At 41.0% G+C, this 21,551-nt stretch overlaps 1 protein-coding gene and 1 non-coding gene across 2 annotated transcripts in view; one reads left to right on the top strand and one right to left on the bottom strand.

The window, feature by feature from the left end:
* The first annotated feature begins 5,867 nt into the window (after window positions 1-5,867).
* Window positions 5,868-21,551, top strand: part of FAM222B (family with sequence similarity 222 member B) — a 61,724-nt gene continuing 46,040 nt past the window's right edge. Inside the window, 1 exon segment of the mRNA XM_023759483.1 lies at window positions 5,868-5,983. The gene's annotated coding sequence lies outside the window, so the exon portion shown is untranslated.
* Window positions 18,052-18,159, bottom strand: LOC111827382. The gene has a single exon (XR_002830905.1). It is a non-coding gene; the product is annotated as a U6 spliceosomal RNA (small nuclear RNA).

Below are 21,551 nucleotides of genomic sequence, written 5' to 3'. Positions count from 1 at the left end.
CATTAAGTATATACTATATACAGGCTCTGTCAGGATTCCGGGGATACACCAATAAACAAAACAGACAAAATTCTTCCATCACTTGTCTCCTGGGGGCTGTGTGTATGTGTGATGTTAGTGACCTGTCAGGAACAGTTCGGTATAGTGATCTGGGTAAAAGTCTAAATGGAGTGGGTTTAAGAGAAAATGAGATGGGAGGAATTAAGGATAGCCAGAATATATATGTGTGTGTGTGTGTGTGTGTGTGTGTGTGTGTGTGTGTGTGTATACTCTTCCCAGAGGAGCAGAGCAGAAGGGAGTGGTAACAGAAGAGGGGTTAGGAGAGAGTTTTATTTTCTTGTTTAAGATGGGAGATTTTGTTTGTTCATAGCAATGACCCCGTAGAGAGGGAAAAATTGATGATACAGGACAGAGAGGAGAGAATTATTGGAAGATGGTGAGAACCAGCTCGCTTAGGCTGCTGTTGTAGGAATGGAGGCTGAGTGTCCAGACAGGCTGAGTGACACAGGATTGACCGAGCCAGGGCAGCCAAGTACGCTGATGGTTTGCACATGGCACCAGGTTCCAGCTTCAGGCTGCCTGCTCTATTAGTGGAAGAAACAGCTTTCTGGGAACATGATATTCTGGATGTTCTTTGGGCACCCATATGCCCAAAAAGCAAGATGCCACTAAATACAGGACAGCCAGCACTCAGGAAAATACGAAATCTTTCATGGACAGCAAGGTGAAATGCATTTTAGCTGCAATTAAGGTGAAAGGAAATTACTGGTTAAACAGTGAATGAAGAGTTTAATTACATAAATGCAAAATTACTCAAGGAACACATATTAAGTACTACAGTTCTGGCAATAGATAGTACTATGGCAGAATTCCAGGGAGGATAAAAAAATTAGGGGAAATGAATCAAAGTGCCTTGTTAATTCTCTTCTTTCCCAGAAAATTTCCCTCAAATGATATTGTGGAGAATTTTGTATTTTGTGAGATTAGGAGAGGCTCATCAAATGAAACAGGCTGTCTGGGTTCATATCTCAGTTTGACACTTACAAGTTATGTGAGTTTGGATAAGTTATTTAAACTTTCAAGTGTCAGTTTTCTCACCTGTAAAATGAAGATGATAAAAAATATATGTTCATGTGAATCTATGATTGAACACAATATAGGCTGTCAATAAATGTTCATATCTTAAGGCTAAATGTTTTGCACCTCCAGAAACCTCTTTCCATAAATTTCTTTTCTGTATGGACAATTTATCTCTACTGTACTCATGTCAGCATGTCTTAAAAATGCTTAGTTGATTTCATCTGAAAAGCAAAAAAACCCTCCCTGATTCCAAATCCTGTCCCAAATAGGTGTCATTTTATCTTATTAAAATAGTGCAGTGATGATGGTGGAAAGACTTAAGGGGATAGAATTGGAAGGAGATGGTGCCTAAAATTCTCCTGTGGCCTCCTCTTCCAGCTAGGCTAATCCAAAGTCCTTGCATACATTGAGCCCTTACTCCTAAGGCTTCAGCCACACTGGCTTTCCATCTCTTAAATATACTAAACTCATTTCTGCCTCAGGGTCTTCAGAGTCTTTCATCTTACCAACCTCCTCATGGCCCCAGTCTGACCAAGTCACTCCCAGTCCCATTTTTTGTCACCCAATTCAAGGAGAAAATTTTCAGCTCAATTGAATTTTTTCAGTCCCCAATTGCCTGGTATTCTCTTTTACTTGCAGGCCTTTCACTAGACTGTTCCTTACAAGATTGGTTAAATTTTCTCATAGGACCTTTCTTCCCTCCTGACATGGCAGTTTATAATATGGTGAATGAGCACACAGGTTATTGAACCAAACATCCTAGATTTGATTCTCAGATCCATTATTTATTGCATGGCCTGGGGAAGTAACTTCTCTCTACTTTAGTTTCCTCCTATTTTAAAATAGGGATAATGATAGTAGGCTGATAGGGTTGTTATTATTACAAGAATTGATATGTGTAAAGTGCTTAGAGTAGTGCTTGGCACATAGTAAATGCTATGTAAGTGTTTGCTGTTATTGTATATCCTCTACTAGATTATGAGTTCTATGAATATAAGGAATATATATTTCACTACTGTAGTGCCTGCATTTAGACCAGTGTCTTGTACAGAGTGGGTACTCAATAGATTTTTGTTCAGTGAGTGAATAAGTTATATCTTTCTCTGGATTGGCTCTCCCTTTGTGGCATCAACATGTTTGCAGCAGTTCCGGCTATTACATCTTCTCATATGTAGTCTTAGTGGGAAAGAACAACAGACTTTCTCAGAAAGAAAATACTTGTGCATTTTTGGCTCTGGCTGGGTTATGTGCCCATCCCTGAAACAATCACTGTAACTTAGGAAATGTTATGTGCTGATTGACTTAGGTCTAGGTTACGTATTTATCCACATGGTCTGAAAGTGGAGTAAGGGTGGTTTCTCTGAATGATTTTCATTAGATATAGTGAATGCATGCTTGGCAGGAAAAAAAAATTCCACCATTCTGCCCTTGGTAATAAATTTAATTAGGGAAATGGCTCAGGAGACCGTTATGGTTCAAATATAAGCAGATATGCTGCCCTAGCCAGTTTGGCTCAATGGATAGAGCATCAGTCTGCAAACTGAAAGGTCCCAGGTTCGACTCCGGTCAAGGGCACATGCTCGGGTTTGGGGCTTGATCTCTAGTAGAGGGTGAGCAGGAGGCAGCTGATCAATGATTCTCTCTCATCATGGATTTTTCTCTCTTCCTCTCTGAAATCAATAAAAAAAATATATATTTTAAATCTTTAATTTCTTTATTGGTTAAGGTATAACAAATATGTCCTCATTCCCCCATTAACCCCCAACCCTCCCCAATAAAAATATATTTCAAAAAAAGAAGATATGCTATCACCTGGCCAGTGTGACTTATTGGTTGAACTTTGACCTATGAATAAGGAGGTCATGGTTTGATTCCTGGTCAGGGCACATGCCCAGGTTGCAGGCTCAATCCCCAGTGTGGGGCATGTAGGAGACAGCCAATCAATGATTCTCTATAATCATTGATGTTTCTATCTCTCCCTCTCCCTTCCTCTCTGAAATAAATAAAAAAATATTTTTTAAAAAAAGAAAATATGCTGTCATACAGATTTCAGCAGGTCTTCCTGGGGGCTGTATGTGGTGTGGAGGTTGGGAAGGTATAGTTCCCAGAAGCTTCAGGGTCTGCTATGGCCTTCTTTTTAGTCATTCATTCATCAGAACATAATGTTTATATTAATTCTCCTCCTTTCTGACTTTGCAATTCCCCTAAGGTGCCAAATGTGCTCTCATTCCAAAGGGTAATACATTTGCAAGTAATGCCAACTCTTCTAAGCCAGAAGCTAGCCTCTGGGATAGATCCAGAGCCGTACCCACCGGATGTCCTGTCTATTGCCCATCACCCTGTTCTGTTAGCTATCATATTTTACTCTACATATCCTATATAATAAAAGGCAAATATGCAAATTGTCCCCTGGACGAGGAGTTCGACCAGGGGGTGGGGCCGGCCAACCAACCACGCATGGCCCCTCCCCCCAGCCTGTCGGACCCTACCCATGCATGAATTCGTGCACTGGGCTTCTAGTGTCAAGATATAATTGTGTAGGTGGGAGGCAACTCATACATGCAATCTGTACCTTTTAAAAAATATTTTCTTGATTTCAGAGAGGAAGGGAGAGGGAGAAATAGAAACATCAATGATGAGAGAGAATTATTGATTGGCTGCCTCCTGCACACCCCTTAAGTAGGGATCCAGCTGGTAACCCAGGCATGTGCCCTGACCTGGAATAGAACCAGTGACTTCTTGGTGCATGGGTGGACACTGAACCACTGAGCAACACTGGCCAGGAAATAAAAACATATTTAAAACAAAACAAAACAAAACATGCAATACCTGACTAGTTGGGGGCACTGACCTCTCTTCTCCTTGATCAGGGGTGGGGAACATCTGGCCAGCGGGCCGTATTAAGGCCCGTGAAATCATTTGGTCTGGCCTTGCCAAGGCGCTAGCGGTGGGTTAATTAAATGTTTGACCAAATATAGCAGGCTAATTTTTAAGTTGATAATTTTGTATGACCCCTGAATGATGTTACAAATATCCAAATGGCCCTTGGCAGAAAAAAGGTCCCCCACCCCTGCCTTAGATTGTCAAATAAAAAGAAATGAGAGCAGCCAACACAACAATAACCACTTGGTGTGAATGAGTCAAAATTAGACCTATTTTTTTTTTGTCAGATTGGCAAAAAATATATTTGTTGGTGTGCTGCATAATTTTAATAATAGTTTGTGTGCTGTGAGATGAAAAAGGTTGAAAATATCTGCTCTAGAGCCTATTCTTGCTTCTTTCCAAAATGAGGAAAATTTTCCTTAATCTTAGATTAAAAGTTCAAACATTTATCCTGGGACCAGGCCTAGAAGTAGAGAGAATTTAACACCATTCACAGAAAAAAAAAAAATGGAACTTCTTTTTTTCTTCTTAATTTTTTTTACCTCCTGACATTATATCTTGGTCCCTATCTTTCCAAACTCTGAATTGTAGAGGGAGACTGGGTTAGAGGTGTGATGGAAGAGTCATAGTGCTAAGGAGAGCTTAGTCTTTTTTTTTTTTTATTTTATTTTATTTTTTTTAAATATATTTTATTGATTTTTTACAGAGAGGAAGGGAGAGAGATAGAGAGTTAGAAACATCGATGAGAGAGAAACATCGATCAGCTGCCTCCTGCACATCTCCCACTGGGGATGTGCCCGCAACCCAGGTACATGCCCTTGACCGGAATCGAACCTGGGACCCTTCAGTCCGCAGGCCGACGCTCTATCCACTGAGCCAAACCGGTTTCGGCAGTCTTTTTTTTTTTTTTTAATATATTTTTATTGATCTCAGAGAGGAAGGAGAGGGAAAGATAGAAACCTCAATGATGAGATTCATTGATCGGCTGCCTCCTGCACGCCCCCTACTGGGGAGAAGATCAAACCCACAAACCCGGGCAAATGCCCTTCACTGGAATTGAGCCCTTGAGCCTTCAGTCTGCAGGCCCACGTTCTCTCCACTGAGCCAAGCCGGCTAGGGCGAGAGCTGAGTCTTGTACCTCTTCTTCCCTAGGACTGTAGCGCATTGCCTGCAGCTTTCAAATTTGTGTTGTTGAATTCCAAGGACTCAATGGAGCCTAGACTCTTCTTGGGCGATGCCAAGGCAGCACAGTTGTCTAGGAGCTGATAGTTGGGCCTCCTTAAACTAAAGATCTGGTTTTTCTTTACCGGTTTGCAAAAGGCTCAGGCTCTACAGTGAGAGCTGGAGAGTAGGGGATAATTAGCCTGCAAGTCCAGTCCCTCAGTGGCACATACGAGATGCCTAGAAAATTTTCGTCCAATAAATAGTATGTGCTTGATAAACGGACTTCACTTAGCAGTGCCCCAGTGTATTCTGGGTGCAGTCGCCTCCTAGACAAGTGTACTCTGGGATGTCAAAGTTCCCTCTTACACAGTTATCCCCGATGCATTCTAGATGTGCTCATCTTGAAAGAAACCTAAACTTATCAGTGCTCCCCCCAGAGCACCTGAATTCAGGTCTTTAGGTGCGAGTGGGACCCAGAATCCTGGAAAGTGCCATTAAGTCTATAGCCCTTACGGGTCCGAACGTTTAGTAACCTAGGCAAAGTATTTTAGAGGCCTCGATCCCGGGGCAGCCGCCGCAGCCTCTAAGCTTAACGAGTCCTCGAAGCCCGCGGCCCTGTTTACCTGAGACCCAGGGGTTCAGGGCATCAGGCACTAAGTCAGGCGCCCCCGAAGCTCACTGCGCAGGCGCGGGCGGCCCGCGAAGGCCCCCGGCACTCCAGGCTGCGCAGGCGCAGGAGCGGCTGCCGGCGAGTCCCGACGGCGGCGGCGGCGACTGAGGGGCCGGGGCGTGGAGCAGCGGTGGCGGCGGCGGGCGGCAGCGGAGCAGCCATGAGGGCCGGGCCCAGTCACCGACAGTGAGTGGTGATGGAAGGAGGGAAGGGGTGGCTCGGTGGAAGGATACACGACTTGGGGGGTGAGGGTGGGCTCTGCCTGTCGGGAGGGAAGGGGCGTGGGGGAGGGACAGTTGGAGGTAATGACGGGCGAATTTGGGGCCCGGGTGGGCAGGTCGCTACCTCCAGGACTGGGCAGCTTTGTGGAGGAAATGGGGTGCGCGTTGCAGAGTGGAGGAGCTCACGACAGGGCCAGTGCCCCGCGCTGCCCCGTTTGTCATCGTCCCTTCCCCCAGGAGCTCTCTCGGTCGCCTCTCCCTTTCCGCTTCTCTCAGAGAATGGTCGCGGGGGGGAGGGTGGTGGAGGATGGAAGCCCTGCTGGAGCTGAAGAAGCCAACTCGGATCCCGGCGGGGAAGGGCCGGGCGCCCGGAACGGTAGGCTGCTCCGGCAGCGGATGGAAACCGGAGCCCTCTGTTGAAAGCCGGCAGGGATCTAGAGGAAAGAGCTGGAGTTCGACAGGTTCCAACCCACGTCCACCACTGATTAAAGGCGATAGGAAATCTTGGGCAGGTCCCACTTAACATTTCTGAACCTCTGGGAGACGGAGTGATACAATGGGCTGTTGCGAGCATCACGTACGCGATTGAGATGGTTTATGTAAACTGTAAGAACTGAGCTGATGTTACTTATATCACGAACAGTGTTGTTGGATTTTAGACTTTGTTATTAATGGAATGACTAATTTCTTTGTCAAGGTTGAAGTGTATTGTTTGTAAAACCCCAGTAGGCACATAGGTGCTTTCCACTTAGGCACAGCAGATCATGTGCAGAAATACCAGTTTGTTCTGTGATGTGACCGATTAGTCAGCAGACTTAGGTAGGAAAAAGACCATACTCGGGCATTCTGACAAGCTCCATACCCAAGAGGAAGGAAATAGAGGATGGAGGGCCAGTACGTTAAGTGCTTTCTGAACATCGTTCATTCAGGTTTGTTCCCTCATAGCACAGTTGGTACCAATGTGTTGTACTTGGAGCAGAGAAAACTAGTTTGAGACGATCTGGAAGGGCTGCACAGTGAGGGATGTGCAAGGACAGTTTGTTATTTTTAAATTATTAAAAACTTGCCTTTGCAAAGGAGTCTGCTTGCCCCCCAGGTCCCTGTCTCTGTTTTGGAAGTCAGATAAGCATATAGCACCTTTTCAACTCCACTTTCTGTTGCTCTGCCTGTGGAACCTCCCGGGTGGAGTGTCTCAGAGAAAGATAGAAGCAGCTGTGCATGAGCCCAGGCGGTGGCTGACCGGTTCGTTCCGATGGGCTGAAGGAGCGCACTCCCGGAGCTGTGTTGTTCTTACTGTTTGGGGTAGGAAATCAGAGGACAGAGTTAAGCTGTGTGCTTGCCGAGGAAGAAGATGGCTTTCTAGCCGCATCTTTTGAGAGAGAGGTGAAACTCTTTTCAAAAGGACGGAAAGAGACCTTTGCTTCAGCTTTGGTGGCTCTGAAGATTGAGAGCCTGAAATGGTGAGGCCTTTTGGAAATTAGTGAGTGATGTGTCTCCTCTAAGCCAAGGTAGGGAGTGGCGGCTGTCCTAGATCCTTGAAGATTCACAGATAAGAAAAATGAGTTATTTTATAGGAATGAGGAAAATGAACTCTAGTTGTCTATAACTTCTCTATCTGGTAAAATGTGTTTTGCTTCTCTTTCCTGGAAATGCACAGTCCTATGTCATTTTTAACTCTTTGCTCTCCCAGTAAATTTTCTGTCCATAACACTGATTATCTTTTTTTTTTAAACATATTTTATTGATTTTTTACAGAGAGGAAGGGAGAGGGATAGAGAATTAGAAACATCGATGAGAGATACATCGATCAGCTGCCTCCTGCACACCCCAAACTGGGGATGTGCCCGCAACCAAGGTACATGCCCTTGACTGGAATCGAACCTGGGACCTTTCAGTCCGTAGGCCGATGATCTATCTACTAAGCCAAACCAGTTAGGGCTGATTATCTTTTTTTAAGGATAGTTTAAAAAAGCAAGCATAGCCTGGCCGGCATGGCTCAGTAATTGAGCATTGACCTGTGAAGCAGGAGGTCGTAGTTCAATTCCGGTCAAGGCACATGCCTGGGTTGTGGACTTGATCCCTAGTGTGGGTCGTGCAGGAAGCAGCTGATCAGTGATTCTCTCTCATCATTGATGTTTCTGTCTCTCGCTCCCTCTCCCTTCCTCTCTGAAATCAATAAAAATATATTTAAAAAAATAAAACCTATAAAAAAGCAAGCATTTGTTACTGTTGTCATAGGTCATTTACAGAATACAAATTTATTCTGTCTTTGACTACCACATGGAAGATGAAGTAGAGGTACAAAATGTTAGAGCTGGCCTAGCCATCTTATTTTTAATAATTGGACATCTATTTCTAATTTTGGTAATGCATTTTCCTCTATTGGAAATTTCCATCCGTTCAAATAAGTTCATAAATGCCATTTGTGTTATGTTAAAATGGTAGAGGTTTGTTCAGCTGTGATGAGAATTTCCTGTCCTTTCCTCCTCCTTCTATTCTCTTTCCTATTTGTGGTTACTTTTTTTTTTTTTTTTTTTTTTTTTTTAAAATATATTTTATTGATTTTTTTACAGAGAGAGGAAGGGAGAGAGATAGAGAGTTAGAAACATCGATGAGAGAGAAACATCGATCAGCTGCCTCCTGCACATCTCCTACCGGGGATATGCCCACAACCCAGGTACATGCCCTTGACTGGAATCGAACCTGGGACCCTTCAGTCCGCAGGCCGACGCTCTATCCACTGAGCCAAACCAGTTTCGGCTATTTGTGGTTACTTTTATGTAATAGGTGACTTTACTAAATGAGGAGTCTTCCCCTGGGGCAGAGAAAGGTGACAGTCAGTGCTGGGATTGTCTGTTGTGTGAGCAGTCTGTCTAAAGTGGGGATGTAAGGGCTTCCCATGCACTCCTGACATAGCAAGGGCTAAAATAAAAGGAATAAGGTTTACTAGTTCATTTTTAGTCTGAGAAAATGAATCATTTTTCTTAAAGAAGCATCACCTGCCTCAGGGAAAACTTATTTATTTATTTATTTATTTATTTTTTTAAATATATTTTATTGATTTTTTACAGAGAGGAAGGGGGAGGGATAGAGAGTTAGAAACATCGATGAGAGAGAATCATCGACCAGCCGCCTCCTGCACATCTCCTACTGGGGGTGTGCCCACAACCAACATACATGCCCTTGACCGGAATCGAACCCGGGACCTTTCAGTCCGCAGGTCGACGCTCTATCCACTGAGCCAAACCGGTTTCGGCGGAAAACTTATTTATTATTATTATTTTTAAAAATATATTTCTTTTTTCTTATGTCTTCTTTTCCCCCCATTGACCCCCCCCTCCCCCCCCCCGGCCACCCCCACCCCCCAGCACACGCCCTCACCCCCATAGTGTCTGTGTTCATTGGTTATGCTTATATGCATGCATGCATGCATTCAAGTCCTTTGGTTGATCTCTTACCCCCTTAAAATATATTTTTATTGATTTCAGAGAGGAAAGGAGAGGGAGATAGAAACATCAATGATGAGAGAGAATCATTCATCTGCTGCCTCCTGCACGCCCTCTTCTGGGAATGTGCCCTGACTGGGAATTGAATCTTAACTTTAATTGTAACCTCCTGGCTCATAGGTCAAATGAGCCACACTGGCTGGGCCTTTTATTTATGCATTCATTGTTTGATTCTTGTATGTGCTCTGAGGATTGAACTGTGCGCGCAGCCTTGGTATATCGGGCAGCCTTGGTGTATCATATGACACTAACCATCTGAGCTACCTGGCCAGGGCTCAGGGAAAACTTTTTAAACTAACCTATATAAAAACAAAATGATGGTGTTTTCCTCCCTCTTTTTTCCACTGAGAATATATATTTTTAAAAATATATTTTATTGATTTTTTACAGAGAAGAAGGGAGAGGGACAGAGAGTCAGAAACATCAATGAGAGAGAAACATTGATCAGCTGCCTCCTGCACACCCCCTACTGGGGATGTGCCTGCAACCACGGTACATGCCCTTGACCGGCATCGAACTCGGGTCCTTTCAGTCCGCAGGCCGACGCTCTATCCACTGAGCCAAACTGGTCAGGGCTCCACTGAGAATATTTACTTGCAGAAAGAATCTGTTTCTTTTCTTCTTCTTCTTTTTTTAGAATCTCTTTCTTAAAAGCCTTCTGATTTTGCCACCCATTCCTTAACTGAAGTCTCTTTTGTGATATTTTCACAGCTGCTAATTAATAATATAGCACAAAGGTTTCTGTGTTTGCTTTATCATTTGTTTTGGTTCTTGATAGAGTGCTAATAGCTTTAAAGGAGGATGGGAAGATGTTAAAAAGGAAAAGTAAAGAGAGTGGATTTAATTTAGTGACTTTGTAGGTTGGATCTGATGTTTGGAGGGTAAAGGATTCAAGAATGAACCGATGGGCCCTGGCCTAGTGGCTTGGTTGATTGGAGCGTCATCCGGTACACCAAAAGGTTTTGGGTTTGATTCCCGGTTGGGGTGCATGCGGGAGGCAACCGATCGATGTTTCTCTCTCACATCAATGTTTCTCTCTCTTCCTCTCTCTCTCTCTCTCTCAGATCAATAAACATATCCTTGGGTGGTGATTAACAAAAAAAGGATGAACTTACGGTTTAGAGTAGCCTCCTGAGAAACCGAGGGTTTGCTTACCAGTGTTTAGCACAGTAGTTGGTATAGAGTAATTGCTTATTAAATATTTGATGAATGGAAAAATGATAACAGTATGAATCATAATCAGTGAACATGGGTTCAAATCTTTTGCAACTTTGTGTAGCTTTGAATAGCTTACTTACCTATATGTTTTTACCTCAGTTTCCTTATCTTAAATGAAGATAATTTTTTAAAAGGATTTTTAAAATTGATTTTTAGAGAGAGAAGAAGGGAGATGGAGAGAAACATAGAAGTGAGAGCCAAACATCTATCAGCTGCCTCCTGCACACCCCTTACTGGGGATTGAGTCCGGAAACCGCCCCCTCTCCCGCATGCGTCCTGACTGGGAATGGAACTGGAAACCTGTCAGTGCACTGAACGATGCCCTGCCAACTGAGCCACAGTTTGAAGATAATAATTACTTACTTCAGGGGGTTGTTGCAAAGGTTAAGTGTGTTAATGCATGTAAAATGTTTAGAATATACCTTGTACTTTTAAATGCTAATTATTACTAGTGTTTATTGGATACACTCTCTCTTTGTGCCCAAATCTATGCTGACCAAAGATGATTATGACATGGCCTCTGCCCCTTGGGGTTTCACAGTCTAGTGGGGAAAAAGAAATATACAAAGTAATTCTAATGGAATGTAATATCTTACTTCATCAAACTTGTGGTGCTAGTGATTGTAAGGCTCACAATTATTTTACATACCACTAAGCAAGAAGAAATGCTGCTAATGAGACTTGGCATGCCATCAGTTATAAGATGTACCCTTTTTTCAGAGAAATGTAGGGGAGGGGAGTGTGTCTTGGAATTGATGAAGTACAGTAAGCTTTCAACTAGAGGGAGGTACAACTTGTGTGTTGATGAAAGGCTGGGTGCAGCTATTGTTTGAAAAGGCCTCCTGCATTGAACCTGCATGATAGGCCCTCACAGTGAACAAGGAAGATAGGGCATTCCAAGCAGACAGTAAAGTTTGAAAATGGGAAGGGAGAGGGCATTATTGATGTGTAGCACCATATCAGGACAAGCAGGAGGAGGAAATGAGCTAAGACTTTGGCAGAGTAACATTGTATAATGCAGCAGAGGAGGACAGGAAGCTTGGAACATTTTCAGAAGAGACATAAGCCTAATTCTTGGATTTAAACTCAAATATTATAGCAACTCTAAAAAGATGACTCTAATATAATAAATTGGGAAGTGAGTGTGAGAAGCAAAGTGGCCAGTGGAAGGGCTGCAGCTCTACAGCTGACTAGAGAGGGAAATACGTGTGAAGTCACTGTACTCTTGGTGAGAAGTGATTGCTTTCTCAGCAGAGAAGTGTCTAATATTTCTGTCTTTTAACTGCCTGTCAAGGTCTTGATTATGCCCCTTTCAGAGGTTTGTAATTTAGAGTGAAAAGGAATACAACTCAAGGAAAAATGCTAAATTTTCTTTATTAAAGATGCATTTAAATACAAGAGGGGTAATAAGTTACCAGATTTGATGACTCAATTATAAAATTGTAGTTTGGTACAGCATTTGATTGTAATGTTTAATGAAAAAATATAGGTCATTTAAGGAGTGATATAAATGACTTAGTTATTAATTTTCTGGTAACTAACGCTGAAGCTGGTGGGGGAAAATATGAACTAGAATTAAGATAAGCATGAATTCAAATTCATGAATTACCAGTGAGCCAAAAGTAGACTTAGATCTCTTTGGACTCTGATTTTATTGAAAAGTGTTGGTAGTTAATCCTTTTAGCAATCAAATTCAGCAGGCATTTAAGTGCCTACTGTGTGTTGGGCATTGTGCTATGCAATGGGATATGAAAACCCTTGTTTTTGAAGAGCTCACATTTTAATTGGAGATTAGCCAATTAAAGCGATTATGAATCAGTACAGTAAGTGCTGTTCTAGAGATCTGAACTAAGTGTTATGGGAACATTAGTTCTGTGTGGTGTGGGGAGAAGGTTGGAAAAGTCTTCCTGGAGAGAGTCAGTAGGGTCTTGATGGATGAATACAACACATTCAGATCACTATTTAAGACAAGTAACACTGTTAAGTGTGGAAGTTAGATTTAAAAAGTTGAATTTGGCTGCAGGGAGAGTAGTTTGTGAGACTGGTGTAATGATCACTTGAGAAGATATTGAAGATCTCAATTACATTGGTAATGGAGTTGTAGGTAAAAGAGCTTTTTAGGAAACTGACTAGAAGGATCTTACTGACTTTATATTGGGTAGTATGTAAGGAAAAAGGAGTTGTCAAAGATGGATTTGAAATTGCTTGCTTGGCAAATAAGTGGATGGTGATGTCATTAATCAAGGTAGGGAATTCAGGAGTAAGAAGCCATAACATTTGAGGGAAAATCAGTTTGATTTTGGTATATTAGATTTGAAGTATCTGGGAAATCTAGGAAGAAATGTTCAATAGGTTTCTGGATATTTGGGAAGGTTTAGAATGGAGATGCAAATAGCATCATAAAAAAAATGGGTGAAATATTTGAATGACTTCACCAGAAAATATATATGGATGGCAAATAAGCACACAAACAGGAAATGTGCTCAACGTCTTAGTAATTAGAGAAATGCAAATTAAAATCATAATAAGATATGCCATTGGAATGGCTACAAAACAACAAAAAAAGAAAACTGAGTAGACTGGACTGGCGAGGGTATGGAGCACTGGAATTTTGGAAAACATTGTGGTAGTTTCTTATAAAGTAAAACAAACACCTAGCATATGACCCAAGTATTTACCCAAATGAAAGGACAACTTATGACACAAAAACCTGTGTGTGAATGTTTATAGGAGCTTTATTTGTACTCACCAAAAACTGGAAACTGAATGTCCCTCAACTCAGAATAACCAACTGTGATATACTCATACAATGGAATACTATTCAGCCATAAAAAGGAACTATTCATATATGCAGTGACATAAATGAATCTCAAATGCATGATGGTAAGTGAAAGAAACCAAACTCAAAAGGCTACTCACTGTATGATTGAATTGCTGTGATATTTTGGAAAACAAAACTATGGGGACAGTGAAGCACAACTCAATGATTACATCTGAGTAAGGATAGGTGGAGTGTTTGACTGCAAATGAGGAAATTTGGGAGGGGGGGGGCGATGAAACTCCTCTGTATCTTGATTTGGTTATACAACTTTATGCATTTATGAGAACTCTTAGAACCAAACACTGAAAAATCAATCTTACTGTGTAAAATTAAAAAATAAAAAGTCTAAGGGTGCAAGAAGGAGATTTTAAAGAATTCCAGAAATGTGATTTCCTAAAATATTTGAATTTTTAACTTAGTTTTATTTTTTTGGAGATTATATTCCCCCATTGATTTTTTTTAGAGAGTGGAAGGGTGGGTAGGGGAGAAAAGTAGAGAGAGAGAGAGAAACATAGATGTGGGAGAGATACATCAATTAGTTACCTCCCACACGCACCCTGACAGGGGCAGGGAACAAACTCCTGACCCAGGCAAATGCCCTTGACTAGGATTCGAACCCCAGACCCTTCAGTGCATGGGCTGATGCTCTTAAGTATTTACTTAAATGAAAGGACAGCCTATGATACAAAAACCCGTGAATGTTTACAGTAGCTTTATTTTTACTCACCAAAAACTGGAAACTGAATGTCCTTCAACTTAGAATGGATAAACCAACTGTGATATATTCATACAATGGAATACTATTCAAGGGTGCAAAGGAACTATTCATATATGCAATGACATAAGTGAATCTCATATGCATGATGGTAAGTGAAAGAAACCAAACTCAAAAGGCTACTCACGAGCCATGCTGATATTTTAAAGAATTTAGAAGATACATAGTGAAAAGTCTCTGAGTGCAAATTTTAGATCCTTTAGAATTTTTTTATTTTACTTTGAAATACAGTTGTGTGCTCTGATTTGTAAGACTTAAAGAATACTTTGCCAGTTATTTTATACTTTAGTTGTTAAGCTTGCTTATTGCCAACTATTGTGCTACTTAGCTTTTCTTCCCTACTCTCTTACTATCCTAGGACACTACTGTGTCATCTAAAGGTATGTTATCCACTTCGGTGCATGAAAAAGTATTCACTAGTGAGATTTATCAAGTTAATTGGAGGGTACGTGGATCTCATCCAAAGTCTAGCCAAGCTATCTGTTCTTCCAGAGATTACTTAATGGACTGAAACTTGGACGTTCAGAATATTGTGGCAGGAGACATCCTTAATATTCTTAGAGGTTGTGTATTATAGCTTCCAGGTGAGTGTGGATTTTCAGATTTGGGAAGACATTGAGAAAATTAGCTGTGACTTTTAGGGAGCTGGACCAGGTGCAGTATTGATTAACAGCATTTCCCCCTCTGCTTGGCATCTATCTGCTTCCCTCTGCTATTGGTTTCTCATGAGAGACAATTTGAACTATTTGCTAGTGTTTCTGGATCATGTCTCTACCCTTTTTTTCCCCCCACAAGTACCCTGATTTTCCACTAGGTCTCAAATTTCTAAGTAAGGACTTTTATTTAGTAAAGTAAGATCATTCCTCTTAGTAGAGAATTGTTGGGTGTCTGGATGTCTGGTTAGGTTCCTCTGTCTCACTTAAATATCTGTCTGTTCTTGATAAATTATTATTTAAGTTGATCTCTAGTCCTTTAATTTATTTTCCCCCACCTTTCTCTCAAAAGCTATGAAGTGGAAATTGTCTTTACCTCTTTCTTCCACACCTACAGAGTTTACTGTATTCATATTCACATTGGCCTTTCCTTTCTTGCTATACTGTGTTTTTAAAAAATATATATTTTTATTGCCCTAGCTCAGTGATGGCGAACCTATGACACGGGTGTCAGAGGTGACACGTGAACTCATTTTTTTGGTTCATTTTTCTTTGTTAAATGGCATTTAAATATATAAAATAAATATCAAAAATATAAATCTTTGTTTTACTATGGTTGCAAATATCACAAAATTTCTATATGTGACACGGCACCAGAGTTAAGTTAGGGTTTTTCAAAATGCTGACACGCCAAGCTCAAAAGGTTCGCCATCACTGCCCTAGTTGGTTGGGCTCAGTGGATAAAGTGTCAGCCTGTGGACTGTAGGGCTCCGGGGTCATTTCTAGTCAAGGGCACATGCCCAGGTTGCAGGCTCCATCCCCAGTAGGGGGCGTGCAGGAGGCAGCCAAGTGATGATTCTCATCATTGATGTTTCTATCTCTCTCTCTCTCCCTCTCTCTTTCTCCTGAAATCAATAAAAATGTTTTTATTGATTTTACATAACCTGGGCATGTACCCCAACCAGGAATTACTGACGACCTTTCAGTGCTCCAACTACCTGAGCCACACCAGCCAGGGCTAGTTACATATTTTTGTTGAAGTGTTAAAATATTTTAATATTTTTGTATCATTTTAGATGGATTCCTGTTCTCTAAAAACCTACTCTAACTAGGACTGTGAGCAATATACTTACAATGCGGAGTGAGATTTTTTTTTAAGAGTTAGGTCCCAGCCCTAGCCAGTTTGGCTCAGTGGATTCGCCTGCCTGCAGACTTTAAGGTCCTAGGTTCGATTCTGGTCAAGGGCACGTGCCTGGGTTGCGGGCTTGCCCCAGTAGGGTGCATGCAGGAGGCAGCCAATCAATGACTCTCTCTCATCATTGATGTTTCTATCTCTCGTTCCCTCTCCTTTCCTCTCTGGTCTTGGAAAAGCAGACTGGCTTGACCTTGATCTTGTCATAGATGCATCAGTTTTCTCAGCTGTCAGATGAGGATAACAGGACCAGTTTAGCTCAGTGAGTAGTTGTGAGGCATGACTGTTAATGAAAATAATTGTAAAACACTTTGGCAAGTGTGATATAAATGCTAAGTAATAGTTCTTTATTGGGATGTTGTGAAAATTAGCAACATGCTGTTTGTTAGAGGCCTTAACTTCCTTTTGAGAAAGGTGCTGTATTTTTATAAATATAGTTCAGGATTTGGGAAAAGATATTGCTACCCTAATTTCTAGAATGTAACAATTATGGATTCATAGTAAAACAATTTTTTTATTAAAGAGAATACTTCCAAAAGATTTTTTTATAATATCACTTTGAAGGATTCAAATCACTAGAGTTTTTACCATCTTGACCTTTTGGTTCATTATGCCAGTTATAATGCTGAATGTTTAAAGGACTGGTGGGGTGATTTATTATCTATATTTAAAGCATCACAGCCAATCAGTAGGACCACTTACAAAAAAGCATTGAAAAGGACTTTTAATTTATTTTAGGCGACACCATATAGACACCTAGGTGATGGTTGCAATTAGGCTTTGACGAGGGACATGGTGCCATTACAAGCAAAGCTAGCACTTCTTGTTCCATACCTGAGTCTAAATATAGAATGGGTGATGTGGTGTACTTAAAAAATGCTTGATATTTGAATCTCATGAACTAAATTTTTCTCAGCTTCTAAAGTGGCATTAACAATAGAGAAAAATTGGGATGTGGTTCTTTTGATGTATAAAATCGATAAAAAACTGAAATGGTTAAGCAGTAGTCTGCTGACATGCTCAGAACTTGAACTCGCTCAGTTGAGATCTTATGTATTGTATTTTCTTTATTTTTTAAAAATAATATTTTTATTGGTTTTAGAGAGGAAGGGAGAGGGAGAGAGTGATAGAAAAAGATCGAGCTAACAACCTCGGCATGTGCCCTGACCAGGAATCAAACTGTGACTTCCTGGTTCATAGTCAACACTCAACCATTGGGCTGTATTGTATTTTTTTTTCTTTTCTTTTCCTTTTAAATATATTTTTATTGATTTCAGAGTGGAAGGGAGACAGAGAGACAGAAACATCAATGATGAGAGAGAACCATTGATCGTCTGCCTTCTGCACGCCCCCCACCAGGGAACAAGCTCACAACCTGGCCATGTGCCCTTGACCAGAATCGAACCTGGGACCCTTCAGTCTGCAGGCCTATGCTCTATCCACTGAGTCAAACCGGCTAGGGCTGTATTGTATTTTCAATAGGGACCTGTGTATTGCTGATTTTAGAACAATGTGAGTTCTTAGCTTTACATAGGTTGGAATTGAATTTTCTTTCTGGAATTTAAATTCTTTGACAATCCATTATCTTTTTGTATCAAGGACAAATAAAAGGCTTAGGTTTCTTTTCCTCTTTGATGGGAAGACTATACTTGCTTTGCAGCACCAGGCGTTATTTGCTTTTATTTTGATTTGGTGACTTATAAAGGGGTTCCTGAATGGCCTGCTTCCATAATAAAGACAGTTGAGTAAGCTTTTTTTTTGGAGGTGCATTACTTCTGTGGTTGTATATTTAAACTTTATGTTACTTGCTTCCATCATCTGCCATGTTCATTGTGCACCAGTTTCAGCTGTTTTATGTTCATAGGTAAAGATTCATTTTATATATATATATATTTCATGTCATCCTTCTTGTGCAGGGGCCATGCTAATCTTCTTTATATCCTTCCAATTTTAGTATATTTGCTGGCTGAACTCATATTTTGATTTTAGTTCCTTTGGATTTGGTTTGAAGTTTTCTTGTATCCATTCTACTTAACAGTTTTCTTCCCAGATTAGGTGTTTCACAAAACTTATATCCTAAATATTTTTAGGAATGTATTGTTTATGCTAGGCACCCTTATCCCCCCCCCCAACTTTATTGAATTTTAACTGACAAAATAGTAAGATATTTAAAGTGTACAACACGATGATTTTTAAGCACCCATATCTATTTTTGTTTTATTCATTAATTAGTAGCCAGGATTTCTCTGGAAGCTTGCAGTTGGTAGTACTATCAAGTCAAAAATACCTTTAGGACTGTATGGAGTACTTTCCACCACTTCCCAACTATGGAATATATGTAATATTTGACCTTATGTATTTCTTCTATGACTACTAATTAATGCCCTTTGGAAATTTCCTTTTTTGGTTGTATCCTCTTTTTAAATCAACTTGTAAAAGTTCTTTGTATTTTGTGGCTATCAACTCTTCTTCGTAAATGTTGTAAAGATTCTTTAAGGCTGTGAATAAGAAGTGAGAAAGCAGGTGATTGCATCAACTGCTTATCCAATGTGATATTTGTTTAAAATGTTTGCCTTAGTTGTTTGAGCAATGGTAAGCTTCTTCTTTTGTCTCCCTCCTTCCAAAGATGCATAGAAAAGCTCCTTCTGTCTGAAGTAAAGTGTTGGCTCTGTATTGGTTATAATTTGCTTTTCTGGCTGGCAAAGCCTTCTTTTTGTTTTCTGTCTTCTGACAGATTATAGGATTGTGGGGAAACAGCGTCCAGGGCTTTTTTAGGAACTGTGCCATTTTATCTACAGGAGAAGCCATTGGCTTTGGCACTAGAAGAGAATTGGCTCTGTATTTAAAGATGCCAAATCATGCTTGATTCACAAGTTTGCTGTCTCATTTTGTATGTGTTTGAAACTTTTTTAGGATGTTGGCTTTTAGTTTTTCTACCATGTATACCCCATCAGTGTGAGAAATTAACAACTTGTTCCTTTTCACCAACTCCCCACCCCTGAAACCCACAATCCAAACATCCCAAACCATAGCAAATGATGAAACAATCATTTGAGGATTAGGGAAAAATACACCACACAGATTTTCCGTTTCCCTTATGGTGACTTTGAGCTTTAATTCTGGTTTATCAGTTAAACCCTTAGTCTTTCCTATGTAGGCATGAATTATTTAGGTGTGGAAATTATTTGCCAACCAACATGTCTCTTTATACAGGCTTTTCAAAGGTAAGAGTGAAAGCTAATTATCAGAGTACTTCTCTTTCCTAACTTGGAAACTTAATTTGTATAAGGCAGAGTACATTTAGGAAACTTCTATTTATTCATTTACCCTTGACACACTCTTTTTATTTTATTTTTTAAATATTTTTTTATTGATTTTTGTTTTTAGAGAGAGAGGAAGGGAGAGGTAGAGAGATAGAAACATTGATGAGAAACATCATTGGCTGCCTCCTGTGCGCCCCCTACTGGGGATTGAGCCTGCAACCCCGGGCATGTGACCTGACTGTAATTGAACCGTGACCTCTTGGTTCCTGGGTCAATGCTCAACCGCTGAGCCACACTGGCCGGGCTGATACACTCTTTTTAGGTGGTTGTAGCATAATTTATCCTGATTTCAAGTGATAATTTTTATCATCATGTAAGCAGTCTTAACTCCAATCGTATCTGTTACCTTCAGACTTTTAATATTGTGTAAAATTGATTTTGAAATCTAGCCAACTATATATTTTAGCACATCTTCCCCACCAAGCCCTAGCCAGTTTGGCTCAGTGGATAGAGCATTGGCCTGTGGACTGAAGGGTCCCAGGTTTGATTCCGACCAAGGGCACATGCCCGGGTTGCGGGCTTGATCCCCATTAGGGGCCATGCAGGAGGCAGCCAATCAATGATTCTCTCTCTCATCATGTTTCTATCTCTCTGTCCCCTCCTCTCTGAAATCAAGAAAAATATTTTAAAAGATCTTCCCTGCCCATTAACACCTTATGTCTTTATTTTCTATAGACAACAGTTAGATATAGGTTATTTTCATTTAGATTAAGTCAGGGAATTTTGTCAATAGAATAAGCCAGTTTGGATAAGCTGGTTTATCTAGTGTGAATTATTATACGTATGCACATGTGATTTTTTTTCTCCCTCTGCCAGAAATGCTTCTCTTGTCCTGCTTCAAACCCAGTCTTGCAAAAGTTGGGGTTTGGTTCTCATGTGCATTCTTTTTTAATTTTTATTTTTATTGATTTCAGAGAGGAAGGGAGAGAGATAGAAACATCAATGATGAGAATCATTGATCGGTTGCTTCCTGCATGCCCCCTACTGGGGATTGAGCCCACAACCTGGGTATGTGCCCTTGGCGGGAATCGAACCTGGGACCCTTCAGTCCACAGGCAGAGGCTCTATCCACTGAGCCAAACTGGCTAGGGCATCATGTGCATTCTTTGTTATAGTTTGCCTTTTTTTTTTAAAAACTGATGTGTCTCCTCTCTCCTCCTCCTCCTCCTCTTGCTTCTTCTTCTTCTTCTTCTTCTTCTTCTTCTTCTTCATCTTCATCTTCATCTTCATCTTCATCTTCTTCATCGTTTTTGTCTTCTGTCTCTGGGGTCTAGTAGAGTTCCTGCTATATAGGAATGAAATAAATACGTGGTGTTGTGAGTGAATGAACGAATAACTTGAACTCTTAAAGATACCGTGAATGGATTTTACACTTCCCTCTAGTGCAGCAGTTCTCAACCTGTGGGTTGAGACCCCTTTAGGGGGCGAACGACCCTTTCACAGGGGTCGCCTAAGACCATCGGAAAACACATATATAATTACATATTGTTTTTGTGATTAATCACTATGCTTTAATTATGTTCAATTTGTAACAATGAAAATACATCCTGCATATCATATATTTACATTACAATTCATAACAGTAGCAAAATTACAGTTATTAAGTAGCAACGAAAATAATTTTATGGTTGGGGGTCACTACAACATGAGGAACTATATTAAAGGGTCGCGGCATTAGGAAGGTTGAGAACCACTGCTCTAGTGTCTGAAAGAGAAAGTGCAGCCAGTTTAAAAAACTTAAAGGATACCTTGCTATCTATATATATAAAAAGCTAACGACCGGAATGCCATAACAACTGGAATGATCGGTCGCCATGACTCCCACTGTGGCCAGTGAACCAGCCAGATAGGGGGGTGGGGCGGGCTGGCTAACCTCCAATGGCCTCTCCCCCTGGCTGGCCCCACCCCAATTACCCCCGCCTACCCCACTAGGGTGGGGCCAGCTGGCCAACCTCCTCCAGCCCCTCACCCCAATAGGCCCCTATCACTCTGATGGCCTGCAACCCTTCCTCCCCGTCAGCTTCTGCCCCCTATCAGCCCCCCCA

The sequence above is a fragment of the Myotis lucifugus genome, unplaced genomic scaffold, assembly GCF_000147115.1.
Source record: "Myotis lucifugus unplaced genomic scaffold, Myoluc2.0 scaffold_157, whole genome shotgun sequence".
Classification (NCBI taxonomy): domain Eukaryota; kingdom Metazoa; phylum Chordata; class Mammalia; order Chiroptera; family Vespertilionidae; genus Myotis; species Myotis lucifugus.
Note: the sequence above shows the minus strand (reverse complement) of the source record. Positions and strands in the feature narration are given on the sequence as shown.